We start from the raw sequence: 12,685 nt of genomic DNA, 5'->3' as shown, positions 1-12,685 counted from the left end.
CATTGTATGTTTGATGTAGATTTAACTTTTCTTCATTTTTGTTTCCTTTCTGTGAATTCTTGAACATGAACAGTTCCAAACAAGGCTGTTGTGACTCTGCAGCCAAACTGGACTGAAGTATACTTTGGAGAGAGGATCACTCTCAGATGTGAAATCAAAGATGGACGAGACACTGAGTCATTTTCCAACAGATCCATGGCCTGTCCTCACGGTGTCTCCATCATGGCTGAGTGCTGGAGCCTCAGTGACTCTGAACTGTAGAATTGAAGATCCATCTGCAGGATGGACGTTCTACTGGTATAAGATGGTTCCTGATCCATCATATGTCTACTACAGCTATGAGCAGCTACCTGGCAGCAGCAGTGGGACTGAACAGGATTCCTACATTGTTCATGGACAGACACACACAGCAGGATATAGTTGCAGAGCTGGAAGAGGAGGTCCAGAGTATTCCACTTATTACAGTCTACCTAAGTTTGTCTGGTCTGCAGGTCAGTTTGTTTCTATCTCTTAAGAAATAGATGTTATATGAGTGTAGCAGCTTAAATCTGGTTGCTTTTAGATCGAAGAACACCACTCAGACCAGGAATCAGGATCTGCACATTTATTTCCTATAGCAGTGGCACACACACAGGCTGTCAGGCGCTCTCAGTCTCCCCTGCATCAGGTCATAAAATAAGCAAATGAGGACAAAATCTCTGTCAAATTTTCGCCGGCCAAAACAAACGTAAATATATTAAGCAGCACGTTAGCAATGATATTGTAATGTTTGTATTTGGTTTGAGGTGTCTGCACACTTACACATTCAGAGCTAATCTGTAATAGTGATTATTGATTTCCCTTACTGTAAGGTTAGAGAGATGGCGGATGTGATGTTTACATAGCTAGTATTTTCTAGATTTCCTAGATCGAAGGATAGGATTTCTGTTAGAGCAGAGGGCAAAGCATTGGGCAGAACTTTGTCATAAATTTGAGAAACCCAGGTAGCAGCTGTGCCTGGAAGGACGCTGGCACTGAGATCTGTTTTCAATAAAGATTGCTCTAACATTCCACCAGCCTGGCTTCCGCAGAATCATTTTATCGACATACTATACACCGACACCTTTGATGAAGAAAGCCCAGAAACTACAAGTTTAAGACAAAGTAAATCATGCTGACTTAACCAACAGACAGAGAGCATCACAACCCATCTTACCAGCGCAAAAGCTTCCCAACTTTTGCCAGGAAGGTAGAGCTACGTCAGTATAACATTGTTGTGTACCATTAATTAAAGTCCCCCCGCTAAAACAGGTGACACACACCCATAAAAGAAACTTGTTCAGTTTAACATTGATTTTACAGAAATATGGACATGAAGAACATGGAGAATATTACACACAGGTTTTGAGAATGTTCACAAATACCAAAGATTAGAAATAAAATAGATGATAATATGTGCAACATATTGACACAGCTACATCAGCTCTGTTCATCTTGTTTCTAAATGGTGAGAAACAAACAGCATCACGGAAAAAAATAATAATGATAATTTTCTGTGGTCTTATGATCTTGTCTCTCTCACAGAAAGACAGATATGATATCTTGGCTAAAACTCTGCTCTCATTTACAAAAAGTACTTTTAGTCCAGATACTTAAGCTCTTCTTCTGCTTGCAGCAGCTGGAGTCACTTGGTTGTCTATCATTTTAAAATATTCTCAAAATTATAGCAAGAGGTCAAAGTAGAAATCATAATTTTACCAAAATACTGAACTTTTTTACAATAAAAACAAAGCTAAGGACTATTTGAATGGATGCATTTTCTATCTGAAGATCTCTGTGCTCTGTTTAACCTCTTGTCACATGTTGTTTTTCAGATATTCACTCATCAGCATCTCTCACAGTGAGTCCTGACAGAGCTCAACACTTCACCTCTGACTCTGTCTCACTGAGCTGTGAGGGAAACTCTACTGAGTGGAGAGTGAGGAGGTTATCACCTGAGGACAGATACTGGTTAGACTGCTCCACCTGGGGGACAATGACTGGATCAACATGCAGCATAAACACTGACAGCACCAGTGATACAGTTTACTGGTGTCCTTCTGACTCAGGAGAGTTCGGCAACGCAGTCAACATCACTGTACAGGGTATGATTTCATTACATTATGTTTTTCTTTGACTTATTACTTCAAACATCCCGTTGTGTGTTGAGTAGGACAGCACACTGACATGTTAAGAGTTCTGCCCAACACTCTGCTTCATCATCTCTCCACTAATTAATGGTTTTCACTTAATAAACATAGTTGAGTATTTAATCAGACTGTGATTTTAACCATGTATAAATATAGGATATAGATTTGTGGCTGATGTGTTCTTCAGTTTTTAGGTCCATGATCACCATTTAAAGTCCAGTGTGAAGGATTTAGTGACATTTAGCTGTGAGTTTACAGATTCCGCCAACTGAAAGGGTTCTTGAACATTAGACACACAAGGTGTATGAAGATGAAACATCAGATTTTATGATCACTGTTAAATCAGTGACAACAATGTAAAAGAAAAAAACCCAGTATGTCTTTTCTCATCTCTCTACATCAGCTCATTCTCAAGTTCCTCAACCAGCTGATCTCTGACTGAAACCTGGTATTCTTTGACTGTTTAACAGATGGAGATATGATCCTGCTGAGCCCTGCCCGTCCTGTGACTGAAGGACATTCTGTTAGTCTGAGCTGCAAATTAAGAAGTCAAACATTTGACTCCATTGTGTTTTTCTATCACAATGAGAAAGTCATTCAAAATGACAGCAGATGGGAGTTAAATATCTCTGCAGTGTCAAAGTCAGATGAAGGATTCTACAAGTGTCAACACTCAGGACGAGAGTCAGCACAGAGCTGGATGTCAGTTCAGGGTGAGTAGGATTAAAACAATTGCTGCATTTTCTTTTGAACTGTTTGTTTTTGACTGAGAAATAAATCCAGATGAATATTGTTTTCCTAGTTATTCCAGCGGTGTCCAGGCCTGACAGCTCTTCATTTCCTGTACTGTTGATTGTTGGGCTGGTTTGTGGAATCGTTCTTGTTATTCCTCTGCTCGTTTTGTTTTGCTACAGAGCGTCCAAGGGTGAGACCTTCTTCTTCTATTATTATATGTTCTTTAATTATTCAAATACACACACATACTCTGACCTTATGAGAGAGAACAGCAGTATAACAACCATCTAACAACAAGTGTCTCTTTCACAGATTCAGGCTTCGTCAGGTAGGTGCAACACTCTCTCATCTCATGTTGAACGTAACATCAACACATTTTTATGTTCCTATTCAAATGTTCTGTATCTGATACGTGTTGTAGACCAGTCCAGTCTGAGAGCACCAACGCAGATCATGTGGAGTACGAGAATGTTCATTACTCCGCTCTTCAGCACGGTAAGCAGTTAAACTAAACTTTATTTGTCACATATTATATTTTCAGTTATCTAATAAAATCTTAGTTTGTTTAATTAGTTTTGTAAACTAACCTTGGCTTAAAATGTATTTTTCTGTAGGTGATGTTTGTCTCTAGGACACAATCAGTGGCCGTCAAGAAGCTGAACATGGTATAGTTTATACCTTTTATTCACCATGGAGCTCAATACAAACTGTGAAACACTTGACAGAAACTGGATCACTGTTAGGGGTCTCTGGATCAGAGACAAACACAAAGTGACCACACCATCAGAGGATCAATAAATCAAGCTTAACTCCCATGAAGATAGAAAAGCAACTTCATCACAGATACATAATTTGATAAACACACACACAAGAATCCAATCAGGTGAAATGTGACAAAGGAAAGCTGTCTTGTAGTCATCTTGAGGACGATCAGTCGTTCCTAAAACACTTCTTAGTTGGTGAACAGGAAGAAAGACTGGAGGTGGGTTAAGATACACCACAACTCTGCAATGAATTAACTTTTAACTCAAACTGTTAAGATGATATTATCATTTGCACAATAGAATTGTTTGGTTGTCTCAGTATTTTTGAGCCTATAAACACATTTTAAATGATCCAAAGAATCTGAGGTCTCACATGATTCATTACTTGTTACAGTTAAAGTGATTAAACTCACCTTGTATGGATTTTAATTTCTCTGTAGGTGATGTTTGTATCTATGACACAATCAGAGGCCGTCAAGAAGCTGAACATGGTACAGTTTATACCTTTTATTCACCATGGAGCTATTAAAAATACTAGAATAAGACTATTAACTGTCAGTGATCCATGGGGGGGGAGGAATGGAGAGAAACAGATAGGGGAGGAGAGAGAAAGAGAGGACAGTGAAATGTGATAAAACATGTTGATTGTGACGTCGTCCTGAAGCTTTTTGTTCACTTTGTTTCTTTCAGCTCCATAAAGAAATCTGTATCAACTAAACCAACAGAACCGACGACAACATGAAAAACTCCATCTGTACTTTGACAGCTTCTCTGTGATCACTGTGTGCAGCTGCGCTGAACAAATAACACACAGCATTTTGTAAAGTTAATCTAACAGCAGCTCATTTAAAATAACTGTACCATATGGTTTTAATCTTCTGTTGTATTTGGTATAAAGAGTTTAGATCATCACATATAATCATTAAATGTTTGGTTGTTTACGTCCGGTATGTTCTGACACCTTTGTTGTTGTTTGTTGTTGCAGAGAACAAATATTATGTGTGGACACTCGGTACGAGGTGATAGTGCCACTTTAAAGTCAGCTTCTTTTGTAGCTCCTGATTAAAAAGAGTTAAAGATTTAGAACATTTAATGTATTTTATGTGAAAAACATCCTGTTAACATACAAGCTTCTTCTGTCATTTTAAAAATGCTTGATATTCTCTATATTTCATGTTTTTTAGATTTAAATGTATTTTCAAAAGGTGGTTGACCATTTTCTGCATCAATAAACTTGTTCCATCAATAAGCTGTCAGCAGTGTTCCTCATAGATTTAGAGGGAACCAGGGCCGGAGTGGGACTCATTTTCAGCCCCTGAGTTTCATGCCTCAGACCGGCCCACTTTAGATCACAACCTATTATATTAAAATAATGTAATAATAACTTTAACTGTTAAGCCCTATAATAGAGCACTGTTCTCTAAAGCCTTGTCATTCTAACTCCAATTCAGCACAAGTAATGGTTGCTTCACAATGTGGATTTATTTCAACATGAGTGCACATCTCCACCATTATTCTTTGCAACACAACATACTTTTCAACAAATTCAAAAAAGAATAAAAGAATTAAATACTAAATAAAAAAAGAAGAAAATGTAAAAAGTGTTACACTCTCTTATAACATTATAATCAGAACTTAGATTTCATAAACAAAACATCAGAATCTCCTTTTCTGCAATATCAAATATCAACCAAATTAGTGTTCACAGATATCTAATCCCTAAACATGAAATGGAATATGATTCCTTCCCTTCCTCACCACTGGCTCCTGCTCTGCCTCTGACACTAAATCACATTTTAAAAATCGTTATAATTCTCAACACAAATCTCCCTTTTTCAAGTCAGTTTTATTATTATTTATTTTATTTATTTATTTATATGCACAATGATAAAACAAGAATTCTGTTTAATAATACAAAGACAACTAATTGTGCAGGAGAGGAAAGTTTTATTATTGTAGTGCTGAATCATCTATCATGATCAATTATCTCATTTATCATACAGAGCAGGTCTACACCATACTCTTCATTATAGTAATTCTAATAATATTCAGTGAATGAACAATCCTACCTGCCCACTCTGGACCTGTGGCGGGCTCCAGGCTGCTGCTTCATGCTGCATCTTATATCTGAGGGGCTACAAGACAAAGTTTCTCAGTTATATTTTGTCGCATCACACTATTATTTAAATTATGTAACTTCAGGTTAGGCAGCCTATATGTTACAACGCCACACAATTCATTGCCTTGATGGGCTAATTAATTAACTTAAACGTAGCAGGTAGCAGCAAGTTGCATTTTGTTCATCTTGCCTTCTTACCCGTTTCATCATCTTCATTGGTCGTTTCAGACCGCGAGCTCGTTTTATTGAAAAAGCTGCAGATTTTTGCACATTTGGCTGCATCTGTCTCCAGTGACTTTTCTCTTTTTAATTCTCGTGTTTTTAGCCCGGACAAGTCCTCACGTCACTTCCTCCTCCTCACATGACAGACTGTCAGTGTGTTTGTGTTCACCATTTTTGATCCCACCTGACGAAGACTTGTTCTCATTCTTCATCCACTAATGACTGAAGACTCACAAACTCATATATGTATTTATTTAATTTAACTCAGTGGAAACAGACTAGGATTTCAACGATGCTTAACTTAAAGTTTGATATTATATATTATTATATTATAATATAATAAGTGATTTATATCTTTTGTCTTTTGAACTGTTTAAAAAGCATCAATTACTTTAATAATGTATAAATATACAGACAGTTTACTGCTGACAAAAAGCCTCCAGAACATCCTGATGGATCTTTTGTACATGAAGGTGAAATAAGAGCTCATCTTCATGTTCTCTATCACTTCTGGTTCTTTCACTTTCCAACCAGTTGTCACAGGCGATGTGTGAGACATGTTCACTGGGATCAGTCAGCTGGATGATGGACTTCATACAGAAACAGCTTTAACTAAACATCTTGTGGAAACAAAACATCTAAATCTTGACTCTAAACATTGAGTCTATAGAGGACATGTTCAACTATGAGACACATGATGCTAAATTCAATCATGTTCCTGTTTATTAGCAGTTGTTGTCTCATGACGTTATATCGAGACACTGTTTATATGTGTTCATAATGTTTCAGTGTTACATGTTTACATCACTGACATTATGTCGTCACACCTTTACATCCTGGTTTGTCTGTCTGCCTCCATGCAGCACGTGTTCTGTGTTGTTCACAGTCTTTTGGCGCCATCTTGTGTCAGAAGAGCAACACAGCAGCTTAGCATTAGCATCCAGACTGTGTCCAGTCAGGAAGTCCTTGTGTGTGATGATGAGGATGATGAAGACAGAGGAGTGTTTAGAAGACTAAAGACAGACTGTAGATGTTGGTTGTGGTACATGTGAGGACTGAACTGTGATCACATGACTCTTCACCTCTGTCTCCTCTCACAGGGAGAAGATGATCTGCAGGATCCTGCTGCTCATCAGCCTCAACTGTGTCTCTGGTCAGTTTACAGCTTCACTTTCTGACACTGTGATTCAATGAAGCAGTTAAAGTGGCCCACATGTGAGCAAACAGCTGATGTTGATGAGCCTCTGCAGCTCTGAGACGTCACTAAACTGTTCACACAAACATGGAGATGGAGTTTAAAGGCTGCCATGTTAAAGCTGTCAGTGTGTCTGCTCCTCACTTTCCCTCTCTGTCTCCTCAACAGGAACATTTGTAGTGAATGTGACACAGACCTCCTATCAGGCAGAGGAGAACCACAACATCACACTGGAATGGACGTTCACAACCACAGCTGACACTTCCCCCGACTCACTTTATATCACAAAGTCTCAGTCCTGTTTCATCTAAGTGGAGGTGTTGAGGTCCCAGAGTCTCGGGATCAACAGTTTGTAGGACGAGTCCAGTGGGACAAAGACGTCCTCAGAGACGGACGACTCAGACTTCATGTGTCCAGACTCAGGACTGAGGACTCAGGACAGTACCTGTGTGATGTGAGGACAAACTATGGTGTGGACTTTGGTGATTGTCGGCTCAACGTCTCTGGTAAGTTGGTTGAGTAGAAGTCAGTAGAACTTTATTAACAGGTTCAATTCAGCAGCTTTTTTGGATCAATAAGAACCTGAAGAAAAGTATTGAGGACGACCACAATCCTTCACTTCATTCTAACAGTATCTGAGAAATATGTCACAACTTCAGCTGTTCTGTTGTTTGGTCTCTTTACAGCAGCGAGGGATCAACCAGAACCTGAGAGACCGAATACAGCAAGTTGAGGAAGGATCGCCCTCTACAGTGGACTAACAGATAATTTTCATTTCAGATATCCAAAAAAAAAAAAAAAACTAGATCGTCTGATCTGTGTCGTCCAATCACACGCGTCTGTTCGACTGTTTTAACCCTCTGACTCTTATCACTCTTAACGGTCTCATTAAGTTGTTGATCAAACTATTATAAATCCTCCAGTTGCATGTTGTACATGTGTACAAGTTACACAGATATCTTGAAGTTTCCAGATCTGACCCACCAGGATGTTTGGATGAAGACATAAAAACTTTAATACACACTCTGACATGAAGGGACATGATAGTTGCTGAAGGGCTCTGAGGCTGTTTGGATGAATGAAAAACACAACTGACAGCTTATTGCTGGAAAAAAACTGTTTATTGATGTATAAAATATTCAAAAGATTTTAAAATATGACAAATATAAGATTCCTTTGAGGTGAAACAACACACAGAATACCTCTCATCTTAAAAAGGACAGAAAGAACATACGTACTGTACATGCAGGATGTTGTTTGATAGCAGATTATTACTTCTATCCAAAGTCAGTGTTGACGTCTATCCTAGATCTAACACTGAACAAAGACTCTGACTTTAAAGCTGGAACCCTGCGACACAAGCTCAAACATCTTCTATCAGACTTGCATTCAATGTTTCCAACAAAACTTAACAAAATCAAAAGGTGACAACAAAACTGTAAAAATGAAAATTAACGAAGAAGTGCGTGAAGAAAATAGGGATTTTGTTTCAGTACTCATATGAAGCCATTATTTTACATAATCTGCCAACAAATAAACTGTACAGAATACTGAGCATGTCTCGTATTTCTACAGCAGTTGAATGAAATGCTGTCGACCAGTTTCCTCTTCCTCCTCTCCTCTCTCCTCACAGGCCTGGAAGAACAACACAACAAACAAAGGTACTGGGTTACTCAAGATGTGAAGATGCTTTCTGACATGTTATTCTGGCTTCTATCCATTTGATCAGCTGTGGAAGATGTCACGACAGTATTGATGTTATACGGCAGCATTGTTACCGAGAGATGATCCCGGTTTGACTTCAGAATAAACAGTTTCATCTGCTGCTGCAGGAGCTGATCATCCTATAAATGAAGATAAGACATGGACATTGTCAGGGTTCACGTCTCCACTGGAGTAGTTTACATTTTTACAGACTTGAGTTATGTGTGAAGTAAAACAAATTGTTCTTAAGTAATGCATATAATACACAATACATCATTTAAAAGAAATATGATGCATAAAAACAATAAGTAATAACAAACAGCTAAACCAAGACTAACATGTTGGATAATAACGGCTGCAGGTGGATGCAGACTTTACTGACCTTTCTTCTTCTCGCCTTTATTGTGGTCGATGACTTGGGCATACAGCAGGTTGTCGTCTGAAACAGAGGGCAGATCTCAGGATTTGAATGAAAAGTCAAACTTAGGAAAAACCCCAAAGTGTGAAGGGCCAGAGAAATGTGGGAGATTTACAACTCTGGTGACACCTCATGGTAGGTTTTAATACATACCCAAGGGATAACAAAAGATTAACAACTAATAACAACAAATAATGACCTCCAGTAAAATGATACGCAACATTTCAAACCAAACTTTGAACATGACAGTTGTAACTGACTGTACCTGCAGCTCTGGTCCTCACATCAGAGTAAACTGATCTCTCCTCTGGTGTTTGTTGTTTCCCTGTGAAGACAATCACATGAATCCATACAGAAAATAAATAAATCAATACTTTTTACACTAGAGATGTTTCCATTTACTTCCTGTATTTAGAGAACTCACCCTTCTTCCCAACACGTTTAAGTTGGATTGCAGAATACGTGACGTCCTGGGATCCACCTGCAACTGAAATGTACATATTCACTTACAGGATTTTATATCGATCACTTGGAATCAGTTCACTTAAATCATTCAGTGGTTGCATTTCTAATGTTCACTGCAGAACCTCAATAGATTCAGAAACAGTAAATGATCCAGAGTAGAACATGTGGCACCTGTATATCAATGATGACACACATGCTGCAGACACAGTGATGTAGACACTCAAAGTAACTACATCATTAATAGTCACATGTCATCAAAGGTGATATTTTCACAACGCACGCTGATAATAAGGTTGTTGTCTACAGCGATGCTAACACACCTCAAAGGCTGGAGGTGAAGCTATGGTTTAAGCTAAATGCTAACCAGCAGTTAGAGATGATTTAGCTTCACTTTTGAGGAGCTGTCATGTCGTCAATCTTTATATCCAGTCAATGATCCTGACTAATTTTAGGTCATTAAAGTGATCAAAGTGCTGTCAACTGAAATCTTTTCACTGATATGTAACAGGTTGTTTCTGTGATACGTGTTAATAAAAGGTATAATCTGAGTGTTTGACTGATTCATACAGAGAGACATCAGCTACAGAGCAGAGAAAACGAGACACAGTCAGAATCATCTTTTTAATGTGTGTTTACCGTGTGGAGGAGAGGAGTATTCACTGCACTGAATCTCATTCAGGTTGACCACATGATCCGAGTTGGAGCTCTCAGACTGGATCGGACTAAAACATGAAGCAAATACAAAACATTTAATAAACAGGAATATTGATTGTTTTGCTGTTATCTTCAAAATGTGAGAAAACTGTTGTACACCAACCTCTTGAAGCATGTATCTGTAAAAAAGAGGAAGATTTGTTGTTACATGGTTTTGTATTGTAAGTTGTTGTTCTGCTGTTCTGTCTCATGAGGTCAGAAATGTTTTCTGTATTTCGATTCAACGTAAACACAAAACATGTAATAATAGAAGAAGAAGGTCTCACTCTTGGACGCTCTGTAGCAAAACAAAACGAGCAGAGGAATAACAAGAACGATTCCACAAACCAGCCCAACAATCAACAGTACAGGAAATGAAGAGCTGTCAGGCCTGGACACCGCTGGAATAAATAGGAAAACTATATTCGTCTTTCTGCCCCAGTCAAAAACAGTTTACAAGAAAATGCAGCAATTGTTTTAATCCTACTCACCCTGAACTGACATCCAGCTCTGTGCTGACTCTCGTCCTGAGTGTTGACACTTGTAGAATCCTTCATCTGACTTTGACACTGCAGAGATTTTTAACTCCCATCTGCTGTCATTTTGAATGACTTTCTCATTGTGATAGAAAAACACAATGGAGTCAAATGTTTGACTTCTTAATTTGCAGCTCAGACTAACAGAATGTCCTTCAGTCACAGGACGGGCAGGGCTCAGCAGGATCATATCTCCATCTGTTAAACAGTCAAAGAATACGAGGTTTCAGTCAGAGATCAGCTGGTTGAGGAACTTGAGAATGAGCTGATGTAGAGAGATGAGAAAAGACATACTGGGTTTTTTTCTTTTACATTGTTGTCACTGATTTAACAGTGATCATAAAATCTGACGTTTCATCTTCATACACCTTGTGTGTCTAATGTTCAAGAACCCTTTCTGTTGGCTGAATCTCTAAACTCACAGCTAAATATCACTAAATCCTTCACACTGGACTTTAAATGGTGACCATGTACCTAAAAACTGAAGAACACATCAGCCACAAATCTATATTCTATATTTATACATGGTTAAAATCACAGTGTGATTAAATACTCAACTATGTTCATGAAGTGAAAACCATTAATTACTGGAGAGATGATGCAGCAGAGTGTTGGGCAGAACTCTTAACATGTCAGTGTGCTGTCCTCCTCAACACACAACGGGATGTTTGAAGTAATAAGTCAGAGAAAAACATGATGTAATGAAATCATACCCTGTACAGTGATGTTGACTGCTTTGCTGGACTCTCCTGATCCAGACTCACACCAGAACACTGCATCACTGGTCCTGTCAGTGTTTATGATGCATGTTGATCCAGTCATTGTCCCCCAAGTGGAGCAGTACGATGGGTATCTGTCCTCAGTTGATAATTTCTTCACTCTCCAGTCAGCAGAGTTTCCCTCACAGCTCAGTGAGACAGAGTCAGAGGTGAAGTGTTGAGCTCTGTCAGGACTCACTGTGAGAGATGCTGATGAGTGAATATCTGAAAAACATGTGATAAGAGGTCAAACAGAGCACAGAGGAAGCAGAAGAAAAGCGTAAGTATCCAGACTTAAAGTAGTTTTTGTAAATGATAGCAGAGTTTTAGCCAAGATATCATATCTGTCTTTTTGTGTGTTGTGTTAAAGAGTGAGGACAGAAGAAAACAAGTAAATTCCACCCAGTAAGGTGGAAAGCATGAAGTTTAGCTTGATGGTAACAAGAGAGAGACAAGGTCATAAGACCACAGTAAATTAATTTTATTTTTTTCCGTGATACTGTTTGTTTATCATCATTTAGAAAAAAGATGAACAGAGCTGATGTAACTGTGTCAATATGTTGCACATATTATCATCTATTTTTTTTCTAATCTTTGGTATTTGTGAACATTCTCAAAACCTGTGTAATATTCTCCATGTTCTTTATGTCCATATGTCTGTAAAATCAGTGTTATACAGATACGTTTTTTTTATGGCTCTGTGTCACTTGTTGTAGCAGGGAGACTTTAATTAACGGTACACAACAATGTTATCTTGACATAGCTCTAACTTCCCAGCAAAAGTTGCGCTAGTAAGATGGGTTGTGATGCTCTCTGTCTGTTGGTTAAGTTAGCATGATTTACTTTGTCTTAAACCGAATACAAACGTTACAATATTATTGCTAACGCACTGATACAAATATTTACGT

General features: G+C 38.4%; 1 protein-coding gene and 1 long non-coding RNA gene across 2 annotated transcripts in view; both read left to right on the top strand.

The window, feature by feature from the left end:
- Positions 1-12,685, top strand: part of LOC115588980 (uncharacterized) — a 654,211-nt gene that overhangs the window by 555,289 nt on the left and 86,237 nt on the right. The gene's annotated exons all lie outside the window — the stretch shown is intronic.
- On the top strand, positions 2,972-4,489 carry LOC115589001 (uncharacterized). Its single transcript, XR_003985449.1, has 5 exons — positions 2,972-3,093; positions 3,216-3,231; positions 3,325-3,398; positions 3,518-3,568; positions 4,358-4,489. It is a non-coding gene; the product is annotated as an uncharacterized LOC115589001 (long non-coding RNA).

This window comes from Sparus aurata, chromosome 10 (genome assembly GCF_900880675.1).
Source record: "Sparus aurata chromosome 10, fSpaAur1.1, whole genome shotgun sequence".
Classification (NCBI taxonomy): Eukaryota; Metazoa; Chordata; class Actinopteri; order Spariformes; family Sparidae; genus Sparus; species Sparus aurata.
This window is presented reverse-complemented; position numbering and strand designations above follow the sequence as displayed.